Genomic DNA, 11,891 nt, shown 5'->3' with positions numbered 1-11,891 from the left:
CTCAATACCTTGTTCAATCTCGTTACTGGCAAGTCTCTTTACTCGTTCCGTAATGCTACATCTTGTAACTAACTCATTAGCTACATTGCTTGCAAGGCTTATTGTGATGTACATTACCGAGAGGGCCCAGAGATACCTCTCCGACAATCGGAGTGACAAATCCTAATCTTGATCCATGTCAACTCAACAAACACCATCGGTGACACATGTAGAGCACCTTTATAATCACCCAGTTACGTTGTGACGTGTGGTAGCACACAAAGCGTTCCTCCGGTATTCGGGAGTTGCATGATCTCATACTCATAGGAACATGTATAGTTATGGAGAAAGCAATAGCAACAAACTAAACGATCATCGTGCTGAGCTAACGGATGGGTCAAGTCAATCACATCATTCTCTAATGATTTGATCTCGATAATCAAATGACAACTCAAGTCTATGGTTAGGAAACATAACCATCATTGATTCAACGAGCTAGTCAAGTAGAGGCAAACTAGTGACACTTTGTTTGTCTATGTATTCACACATGTACTAAGTTTCCGGTTAATACAATTCTAGCACGAATAATAAACATTTATCATGATATAAGGAAATATAAATAACAACTTTATTATTGCCTCTAGGGCATATTTCCTTCATCTACATCATGTCATCTTGCCTAACGCATTACTCTGTTCTTATGAACTTAATATTCTAGATGCATGCTGGATAGCGGTCGATGTGTGGAGTAATAGTAGTAGATGCAGAATAGTTTCGGTCTACTTTACACGGATGTGATGCCTATGTTCATAATCATTGCCTAGATATTCTCATAACTATGCACTTTTCTATCAATTGCTTGGCAGTAATTTGTTCACCCACCGTAATACATGCTATCATGAGAGAAACCACTAGTGAAACCTATGGCCCCCGGGTCTATTTTATATCATATAAGTTTCTGATCTAAATTCTAGTTTACTATTTATTTTATTTTGCAATCTACTTTTCAATCTATACAACAAAAATACAAAAAATATCTATCTTATTATCTTTATCAGATCTCACTTTTGCAAGTGGCCATGAAGGGATTGACAACCCCTTTATCGCGTTGGTTGCAAGGTTCTTGATTGTTTGTGCAGGTACTAGGCGACTCGCGTGTAATCTCCTACTAGATTGATACCTTGGTTCTCAAAAACTGAGGGAAATACTTACGATACTTTGCTGCATCATCCTTTCCACTTCAAGGGAAAACCAACGCATGCTCAAGAGGTAGCACCCTCCACCCACCGCGGCGCCAGTCCCCGTGCGTTTGGCTGCACGCGCCGCGCCCGTGCCCATGCACGCGCCCCCCTCAACGGCATGGGACGCTGCCGTCGACCGCTACCTCTCAGTGGCGCCATTTGTCATCCTCCCGCGCCCTGCCCGTCGATCACCCGACGACATGATGTTTGATTTAGAAGTGAAGAACATTTTGTGCTGCCTTGAAGACTTCAACAACGGCGTCGCGGAGGACAACAACGACAACAACGGCGCGGCACGCTGCCTCCGCCACCACCGGAAATAGTTTTGTTGGGGTTTAATACTGTATCTTGAATTATCGATCATATGAGTATAAATTCGCAGTGTGACTTAATGAAAGATATGGTTTAAACAAACTTGCGTTTTTCTCTCTTAATATATGGACTCATCAAACGATTTTCTTTTAAAAATAACGTCAATGGTTTTTAAATATAAAACACTGATCGCAAATGTTTTTGTTAGAACACCCGTATGCAAACCGACAGCTTCCTAGGAAGCCAAGGGAAAATGTGCCGAGCAGGATTTGTGCAGCTCTTGATCGCAAACGTTTTAGATAGAACACCCATATGCAAAGTGAGAGCTACGGTCTTCCCCCTTAAGTCAAGGGAAAATTCGAAGTGCAGGATTTGTGCATCCCTTCAACGCAAACCGTCGTTTTGGATGACCCGTGTGCAACCACGTCGAAAGAATTGGGTAAGATTTGCATCTGTCATATCGGGTATGTTGCCATTTGTCAAACTGGAAAGATTGACATTTGTTTATCTAGTAACATTGCCATTTGTCAACCTTGTAACACTGTGATTTGTCAGAATATGTAGCTAAAAATCACTAGCACTATCTAATTTTTGCTTCTAATATCACTAGCACTGTTCATATGGACACCACTAGCAGGCGTAAGTTGATGGACGCATATGCAAATGTACAATTGATTACATACAACAAGTAATTAACCCACAATGACAACGAGGATACATGTTGGATTATAGATCATCTCCAACAAACCATTATAGTAAAGTAAAGTTTTTCTCACACAACAAATAAGAAAGCGATGAAATGAACTTCAGCTCAACCACTCGTCGGCGTTGGAAATGCTTGCTTTGAACCAGAAGTGATTCTCTAGGAAGGGCCAGCTACGGTCAATCTCGAGACCAACGGAGGACTAATCATCCAGGCTGAAGCAGTCTATTTCAATACCCATATTGTGATAGCCACGGTAGGGAAGCATAGCAATGTCCGAGGTATAGATACAATTGCTTCTCATAAATGGTAGTAACGTTGTGTCAACAACAGCTGGATCGCCTTTCACCATCATTGGTTAGTTTTGTCCAAGGAAGAGCGAGTTTTCTCCAAGACTATCTGTACTGAATCAAGGAGAAGGTGTTGGCGCTAGCACACTAGTATCCATCCCGAATACCCTCTAACGGATGTTGGAATAGGTCCGAAGAGTGAGACCAAGCGAGACAACACCTGCTTCCTTAGTAACATCAACAGTGCCCTGTATACAGACAAGAAGAAGTGATCCATCGGAATAAGTTGCCAGACGCCACTAAGTATATGGGTCCTGTCGTGCATATGGGACACGGGTATCCTCATGGAGGTAGGCCGCGGCCCATCATGGAAGGTGGCCCAGTAGGCCGACTTAAACTGTTTGAATAAGACATGGATTGCTATCCGTCTTGTAATAGAATAGTCCTAATTCTACTAGGACTCCACATGTAACCCGCCCCTCCAACTTATTTAAGAAGGGGCGGGGCACCCCAAGAGGGAAAAATTGAGATAGACAAGTCAATAGCTCTTGAGAGAGAGGTAGCCAAAGAACACCATTGTAATCGTGAACACCACGATCAATATCAATAAAGCAGGATGTAGGCTTTTACCTCCACCATGAGGGGCTGAACCTGGGTAAAACCTCGCGTCTCTCGGTTCCAACCAACCCCTCTCAAGCTATCACATAGATGCGTTGGCCTCATAACTAAGTCCTCATACTAGGACATCTGCCGTGAGAAATCCATGACAGTTGGCACCCACCGTGGGGCCCCGCATGGTGGTGTTGAGTTCTTGGAAGGATTCTCTGAGGGATCGAAGAGTTTGCAATTTTTTGGATGAAGAAAGGATCATCAATGACGAACAGTCGGAAGAGCATATACAAGATTGTGATCGGGAGAGAACTAGGGTTGCGTCGGCTCCACCGCAGCCGTCTGAAAAAATCACTAAGACCGAGATTAAACTTTTTGTTACAGTTTTTTCCTTCTCGGATTACGCGGCGGATACATCGAGGCTGACGTGAAGCAATCCAGCGCTGTGGTCGAGTCGTTGTAGTCCTTGTTTTCCTCCAATCGACCTAGTTAGGCACATGTACATGCAAAGGGTCGGACCAGCTACCGTGTCCTCACGTGAAGACCAGCAAAACAATGGGAAGAGCCAACAGTAGCAACGGTACTATTTCAATTAGTACTCTGCCACGTGATGGCTAAGTTGATCTACAACTCCAATTTTTTTATTGGCCAAAATTGCTACATGGGGAAGCAACTAGATGGGATCTGCCTTGGCACATTCATACAGGAAATATACACCAAGAAGGCTGTCACGTGGTCACAAGGCAAAACACCGGGGATTAGCGAAGCAAAAAGAAAAGAGAAAAGGGGCCACGAGCCCACGACCCGGAGGACATGAATCGGGGATGGTCAAACCGATAACGACCTAGACGAGCACAAGGATGAGGGGATCGACTCCAACTCTACAGCCTCGCCATCATGTCTCCGTAGAGCCGCCGTGCCGTTTTGAGCCGCCCACTTTCCGAGTCGCCATGCAGTAACCCGCCTCGTTCCGCTGTTACTCTGAATCGCCTGAAGCCGCCCTACATCGTCTCTTGCCTTCAACTCATGGCCGGTTCCACCCTCCACCTCTACCGTACTGCTACAGTTGCTCGCCTCGCCGGGGCTCTTCGGCCGCGTCGGCTTCCAAGCACCACGGGTCGCCTCACCAGTGCGTTCAGCTACTCTTTTATGCCCTCAAGGCCTGTTGTAAAAAAGGAACTGAAGGTATTCACCGATGTGCTACGGAGATCTCATTATACTGCACTGGATACTTTAGACTGGGTTACCAGTGATTAAGAAAATGCAAGGAAGGCTATACTTGTTGGAGAAACAACTCTGTAAGTCTAATGATGTCATGAGGAGGAGTGCCTGACTCTACAGGTTTTAATGCTCTCATAAGGGTTGTAAAATTAGCATCTCTGCTGTGACATCAAAATATGACCCAGAGGGACGAATAGATATGCGCATAGCACGTCGTCCCGCGGTTTGGCCTACTGCAGCATGTCGAAGCTAAAAAAGAATCAAGATGATAGCCCGTGCGTGCCTCTTCACCAGCTCCACCTTGAATTTTTTTGACTTCAATAGCGGCCGGTTTCGCCAACATCGTGACCTTTTCGAGACCGATCAAGCTGGCTTGCACTGCGCCATCTTCTGTTTGGTGGTTTTTCGGTTACACGTCTTCAAAAATCCCAGCTTCCGCCGCTGGCTCGAACCGTCAGCTGGGTTACCGATTTGTGACTCCTACGCGGGATCGTCTACTACCTCGCAGCGGTTGACCACAATGGTCCGCTGGCTTATGCCACATCATAAAAACAAGCTAAGTCACTTTTATATTTAAATTTCTTTTTATTCCAGTCAATAAATATATCCGGCACCTTTTGAGTAAATCTCGGGGGCTATCGTTTCTTCTCATAAAGTTTAGTCATAAGGTTACCAAAGAGGACTATTTGCTTCATTTTTTACTTCATTCTTTACTAAGTCTGATGCAACTCGTAACCGACCAAGTAGTGGGTATGGTATTGTCAATCGACTCTGATGCCTATCATAGACTTTGTCAACCCTGGACATATCATATTCCATGAAAAAATTCCATGCCAAAGCCTACTTAGTCGAGTCGAACGATGAACAACTTGAACACAAGTTGACAAAGTCATTGAAATTATTATTTAATTTTGTTTTATACATCATGAATGGTGTAATGCATTGATGTGTTTTATTTCAGGAACAAGGTGCCTCAAGACGACTCCTCAAGTCGCCTAGAGCCTTGGGGGCTCTCAAGCCAGAATTTGTGAAAAAATGGACTTTGTTCGTTACCAAAACACAAGTTCACAGACCACCGGTTTGTTAAAGGCCAAAACAAACCCGGTGCTCGGGGGCTACAGATGATATACATGCTATTGGAGTTGACGGTTGTGGATCGTCCTGCGCTGGTGCATCTTCCTCCTCTCTACCCAGTGGCTGGAAGTCAATGGTTGCCCAATCGATTCCAGTTAAGGCTTGGAACACAGCTTCATCACTTATAAGGTTTGAGGTGTCAACATCAGGGGCATGGGTGTGCTTACGGATTGGCGGAATAAGATCTTCTACATCATGTGTTGTCGCAGGATATCTTTTCTGATCAGAATCATAAACCAGGTGATAGTGAGAGAGATCCGTTTCTTGAGCCAATTTGCTCGCTATGGGGCGCATTTCCCTTGTCAACCTTCAAAGATCGTCATTGTTAAATTCTGACTCGTCATCCTTGTCATCCTTTACACCAGGATAGTCGTTGCCTATATCCGATGGTTCAAGATCCGATATCCATGCTTTTGCCCGGATTAGCGCAGTTAGCGCACCCGACCTTGCAGCTGATCTTTTTAGTTCATCCAACCGGACGGGCAGCATTGACAGATTCTCAATGGTTTCCTTTATCAAGGTTGGAGGCGGTTTTCTATGCGCACGGTGCAAATGGCCCGTTGGGCTCCGGAGTATAACTGTTCTATCAGTGTATAGGCAGCCTTCGGCTTCATCCGCATGTCAGAGCCCAGATGGGTAATGCGAGTTCCTGTGTCATTGCAAGCATCAGTAAACCGGCAACCAATGAGATAATGTATATTGAAAAGCTTCAGGTGAGGTACTTACCAAAAATAGCAGAGGTCATGGCATTGATCTACCGCTTTAAACCGGTCAGCTCTTCGACCACCGGTTTAAGAGCTGCCTCTGCGTCTTTGGCTCTCTTTTGTAAAGCGGCTTTCTCTATGCCCCACTCTTCCTGTTCCTTCTTCAAAGTTTCCTTCAGCTTCTCCATGGCTGCTAACGCACTGGTCAATTCTTCTTTGGCTTTGGAGGTCTCTGTTGGCTGGGTTTTGATATTTTCTTGAAGGTCAGTGGTTTGGGCTTCCTTTTTGCTCAGCTCAGCCTATAAGAGAAAGACATATTATGAGGTGGCAGTGAAATTTGGAAGTCCCAAGCACATAACAAATTATACACTTGGCACTTGGGGGCTAATGCCTATTTTCTTGATTATCAAATTTTTTTAACAAGTCCCAAGCACAATACAAGTATTATTCTTGACACTTGGGGGCTAATGTATGTTTGCTTAAAGTAACATTGGTTAAAGTCTTGGCTCACCTTGGAAAGATAAACCGGCCCTTGGGGACTACACTAACGAAAGTTTCAAAATTACAAAGTTAAAAGTAGTAGTTCATCCTAAAAAGATAAACCGACCCTTGGAAGATAAGCATGCAGAGTTGTGATATTGCAAAGTACCGGTTTAGATTGGCATCATAGATCGGGCCTTGGGGGCTACTTGAGTTGGTACTAGTCACGGTTTGTGTACAGATGGTTTAAGAAACCAGAATGAAGTTCTTGGGCGTTGAGGTGGGCGTAGCTTGACAAGTCTGTGCTCCACTTGCCTTTGCCGATAGCAGAGAGTTCCTCCTTGGCACTATGCTTTGATAATGCAACAGGATTGCCAGGGGTGGTGTGGCCAACACCAGTAATTATAACATCATCTTCCTTGTCACCAGCAGCCTTTACTGGAATTGATGATTCATTAGCAACCTTAGCTGGACTTGACACTTTATCATCAATTGGGACCAGGCTTGTCAGTTTATCATTATGACCTATTGCATCAACTTCTACTGGTTCAACAAAATCATGGTCTTGAGGGGGTGGATCATCAAGCATGGCATCAGCATTGGTTCTTTCCAGTTTTGGAGTTCTCTCCGGTTCAAGAACCACATGGTCGTTAGACGATTTATCTACATGAGCTTTCTTGCTGGGTCTGGCCTTGGCTCTGAAAGAAAAAGATATAAAGGTCAATATAACACATAAATATAAAGCGTCAAAAGGAGTAAGTTTAAAGTGTTTACCCAGGGATAGTCTTAAGAGGAGGGTCTGTGTGGCCAGTGACTCGCCGGATGATGAAAGAGGCGTTCCCTGATAATTTGAATCAGATGGATTAAGAGGCTGTCGGAAATAACCCGCCTGGGGATAAGAAGTATCAGAAGTGTTTGAGACCTCAGATCGACGCTTCCGAACCGACGTGTACGGTAAACCGGCCGAAGTGACTACTTGGTCGTTGTGCCGGGTTGTGCAGCGAGCTTCGTGTTGCTGCTTCTTCAAAAGAAAGTGTGGGTCCAAGTGAGCTAGGGGGTGAGAAATCTTACTTTCCAGACTGCTTGACGGATTTTTTGTGTTGGCAGAGGGTCTGAACCAGAGGAAAGGATAATTACCTCTATGTCATCAGCTTGGCTGCCTTCAGTGTCATCCTGATAATAATCATTGTCAATGAGGTATATGAAAAATGAACCAAGAGAGTCAAGTTCTACCTCTACGTCCGGATCATCAAGGTCGTCATCAAGGTTTAAACTGTTGGGTTCAGCTGTCTTTTTCTTGGCAAGTCTTTTGACAACCTTCATCTTTGGTCGAGGGGTCTTGGCCAGTTTTTCCTGCGATTTCTTCTTCCAGAATGGGTCGTCACCCTATTAAAAGATGGACAGAGGATATAAAATATTGCACAGTTAAAGAATATCAAGTACAAAGCAGGAGTGAGGCAATTCTAACAGCTGGCGGTTTATTCAAGGTATAAAAGGGGCTTAGCCCGGTCCTACCGCAAACAGCTTCCGGTTCATTCAGCATCTTCTTAACAGACTCAGTAACTTCAGGCTCTGTTAGCTGAATATTAATATGACGTTGAGGATCTTTTGAGTCCCCTGTGTACTCACACATTAAACCGGTACGACGGCTTACTGGTAAAATGCTCCAAGATATCCAGCAACGAACAAAGTCCACTCCTGTCAAACCGTTAGCCATGAAGGCTCTGAGCTTGGCGAGTTGTGGTGTGTATGTGGACCGTTCCTTGGCAGTTAGTCGTTGCGGAAGTGGGTGTGTGTTGGTAAGCTGGTGAGCACGATAACCTGGCAGAGGGTTCTCATCTTTAGGGGAAGTATCCTTACAGTAGAACCATGTCTGGTTCCAATCCTTAGGATGACTGTGAAGTTTGGTGTGAGGGAAGCTGACATCCTTCCTTTTTTGAATGGAGACGCTGCCAAGTTCAGTGTTGGGCCCATCTACGAATTCAGTATGACGGTTTAAATAGAAAAAATCCCAGAACAATTCAACAGTTGGCTCTTCTGGCAGATAGGCTTCACAAAATACTTGAAAGTCGCAAATATTGGACACATTGTTGGGTCCAATATCTTGAGGGTAGATTTGGAAGCTGGCAAGTACATCAGGAAGAACTTGGATCTGGGCGGTTTAAAACCACGGTTCATGTGATCAACAAATATCACTACCTCGCCGTCTTTTGGGGTAGTAGGATTTTCTGGACCGGGAATATGCCAGTGGATTTCGCTTTGTTTTGGTAAAACGCCAGTTCTGACACATCCATCTAGTTGCTCTTCAGTAACACAGGAAGGGACCCAGTTACAAGCGTAGAATTGTTTGGCCATTTTGAATGAGGAGCTGGAAAAGATTGATGCCGGTTTAAGACTCATGATTGGCAAGCATAAAGGGCAGCTGATTAAGAAAAAAGCATTCAAGCATGCAAAATTGTTAAACCGGTGGTTGATGCTATTATAAATGGTAAGGCGACTGGTGGTTTACGAGGGGACTAATGGCATATGGCAGATTATTTTCTAAAGGATAAACCGCCTACGCAGACAATGAAACTACAGATATGAAGCAAAAAATGACTAAGTGAGGAAAAACAAGTTTCACAGGTTCACATTGGAAATTCAGATCTACCACATGTCGGGAAAAGGAAAATATTTAGACCTAAAAAGTTGGTGCCTGAGCAGTTTGTGAAGTTCCAGATCAGATTTTTACGCACAAAGAACATGGTTTGATGACGAAATAAGGGTTATCATTACTACCGCATGGAAGTACATCAAGTTTGGAGTTCATTGCATAGGATCTAATGAAGAACAAGGGAAGAACACCATGAAGTTTTTCTATGAACTCGCGTGAACCCTAGCGAATCTACAGAGGAAAGGAAGAACGACTTACTGAAGCTGTTGAAGCCGCGGAGGTGAGCTGCGTTTTACTGGTACAGTCAGGGTGATGCAGCGGCCGGAGTTGAGGCAGAAGTGAAGGTCGACGATGGCGGCGGTGCTCGGACGCTGAGGCAACGCGGGATAGAAGAGAGATGAAGAGGCAATGGGAGGAAAGGAAAGGGACCCTCATCCCTATTTATAAGACATGGAGATAAGCAACATGCGCGGAAATCGAGGAGCCCAAAAAATGGATGTGCGGCAAGGTTGTTGCCTCGATTGTTGGAGGATCATTAATGAAGGGTATTGTGACGCCCCGAGACCGTTGCGCCAGGTGTCTTCCAATTATCCGTTATCATTGCCTTGTCATTCGCTTGTGTGCTGCATCTTGCCATGTCATCATGTGCATTGCATCATCATGTTTTCAAAACTTGCATCCGTCCTGGTCTCCTCGTTCTATTCGTTGTCCGTTCTGAGCCCAGACACACTTGCACGCGCCCGTGGCATGTCCGAAATATTATTTTATAAGTGGCCAAAAAATGTTCTCGGAATGGGTTGAAAGTTGGCGTGCGATGTTGTTTTGTTGTCAGTAGGTCGCCTGCCAAATTTCATCGCATTCGGAGTCTGTTTCACGCCCCAACGGATAACTATAGCGACAATATAGCCGGTCTAACGTTGGACGTTTTCGGTCTCCGGGAACAGTTGCCGAGCTGCACTCATTCCCTCTCATCTCAGCCCAAACCTTCTCTTCACAGCCCACCAAACCTCCCCCCTCCAACCGGAGCCTTTAGAACGCGATCGGAAGGTCCGAAAACCCCCTAAATCCCCCTAACCTAGTCCATGTGTCTATATATAGACCTCTCCCATTTTTGGCCTCCTACCTACCCCCTCCTCAATTCCCGCGCTGCCAGCCACCTTCTACCTGCAGCTGCCGCCCCTCCTCGAAATCCGTGCCCGGCCAGCCCTCCGCCGCCAAGTGGCGCGCCACCACTGGTCGCACCGCCGCAGTCGACGCCCGCGGCCAACCGGACGCTGCCACATCGCCCCGCAGCCCCTCTCCACCTCGCGGCCTGTCAGGGTCCGGATCTGGCCCGCCGTGCCCAAGCAGGCCCGACCGCGCTGCTCGCCAGTACCCGCTCGCGTGAGCGATCCAGATCAGGAGAGGAGCTCCCGATCCAGATCGAACCCTGCCACCGCCGGCCTCTCACCGCCGCCTGCACCACGTCGACCTCGCGTGGAGCTGTGTTATCCTGGCGAAACCAAGGCCGATCTCGCGCCCCTTCTTCCTTTTCCTCCCTGGCTTCCTTCCCTCACCCCTTTCTCTATTTTCCCCTCGATCAGGAACATGCCCCGCCATGGCAGTTGGACGTTCGTCGCCCTCGCTGCCGGATCTGGCTGCTCCGGTGCCCCATGGCCGGATCCGCCGTCGTCTGCTTGCTGGTAGCTGCCGCCGTGCCCGCGACCCTCTACTATGCCCGTTCTCCACCAGCGCCCCCAAGTTTCGCCGCGCCGCTGCTTTCCTCTCCACCGAGCCGAGGCATCGTTGACATCGAGCGCCGCCTCCAGCGCCATCGCGGACCGATGCCTCCCAAGGCCCAGCGCGCCCCTCCGCAACCGGCCTACCTCTTCCTCCAAACGCCCCATGTAGCCCATGGTGAGCACCCCAGTGCTCATCAGTTTCGGCCCATTGGTGTTTTTTCCAGTGCGGTGATTTTCACATTTATCCGTCGAATTTCAGTTTTACAGAAAACCCCCCAAGCATCATGCATTTAATAACTCACGAACGGTGCTTCATATTAAAACAAACTATGTATGAAATATGACTAGAATTTCATCTAGTTTAATAATATCCAACTTTCCTGCATGTTTAAAATTTTTAAAATGTTGTTTGAGTAAATTTGCTTAAATGCCATGCTAAAATGATTTAATTCATAACAAATTAACGGTAGCTCAAATTTAAATAATCTTTATATGTAAATGGGGTAGAAAATTGCCTAGTTTAACGTGGTGGCATCACTTTGCATGTTTGATAACTCTAAAATTGTGTTTAGGGCAGAACAGTACCAAACCTAAAATATGCACATGAGGAGTTTCCGGACTTGTTGTTTGTTGTTTCGGCCTCATTTAAACTTGCCTAGATAGGTAGTTTTCATATGCTCCACGTCGCCCCACAGCCCCCCTCCACCACGAGGCCCACCGGGGTCTGGATCTGGCCCGCCGAGCCCAAGAAGGCCCGACCACGCTGCTCGCCAGTACCCGCTCGCCCGAGCGATCCAGATCGGGAGAGGAGCTCCCAATCCAGATCAAACCCCGCCGCCGCCGG

This window comes from Triticum urartu, chromosome 3 (assembly GCF_003073215.2).
Source record: "Triticum urartu cultivar G1812 chromosome 3, Tu2.1, whole genome shotgun sequence".
In the NCBI taxonomy this organism is placed as follows: Eukaryota; Viridiplantae; Streptophyta; class Magnoliopsida; order Poales; family Poaceae; genus Triticum; species Triticum urartu.
This window is presented reverse-complemented; position numbering follows the sequence as displayed.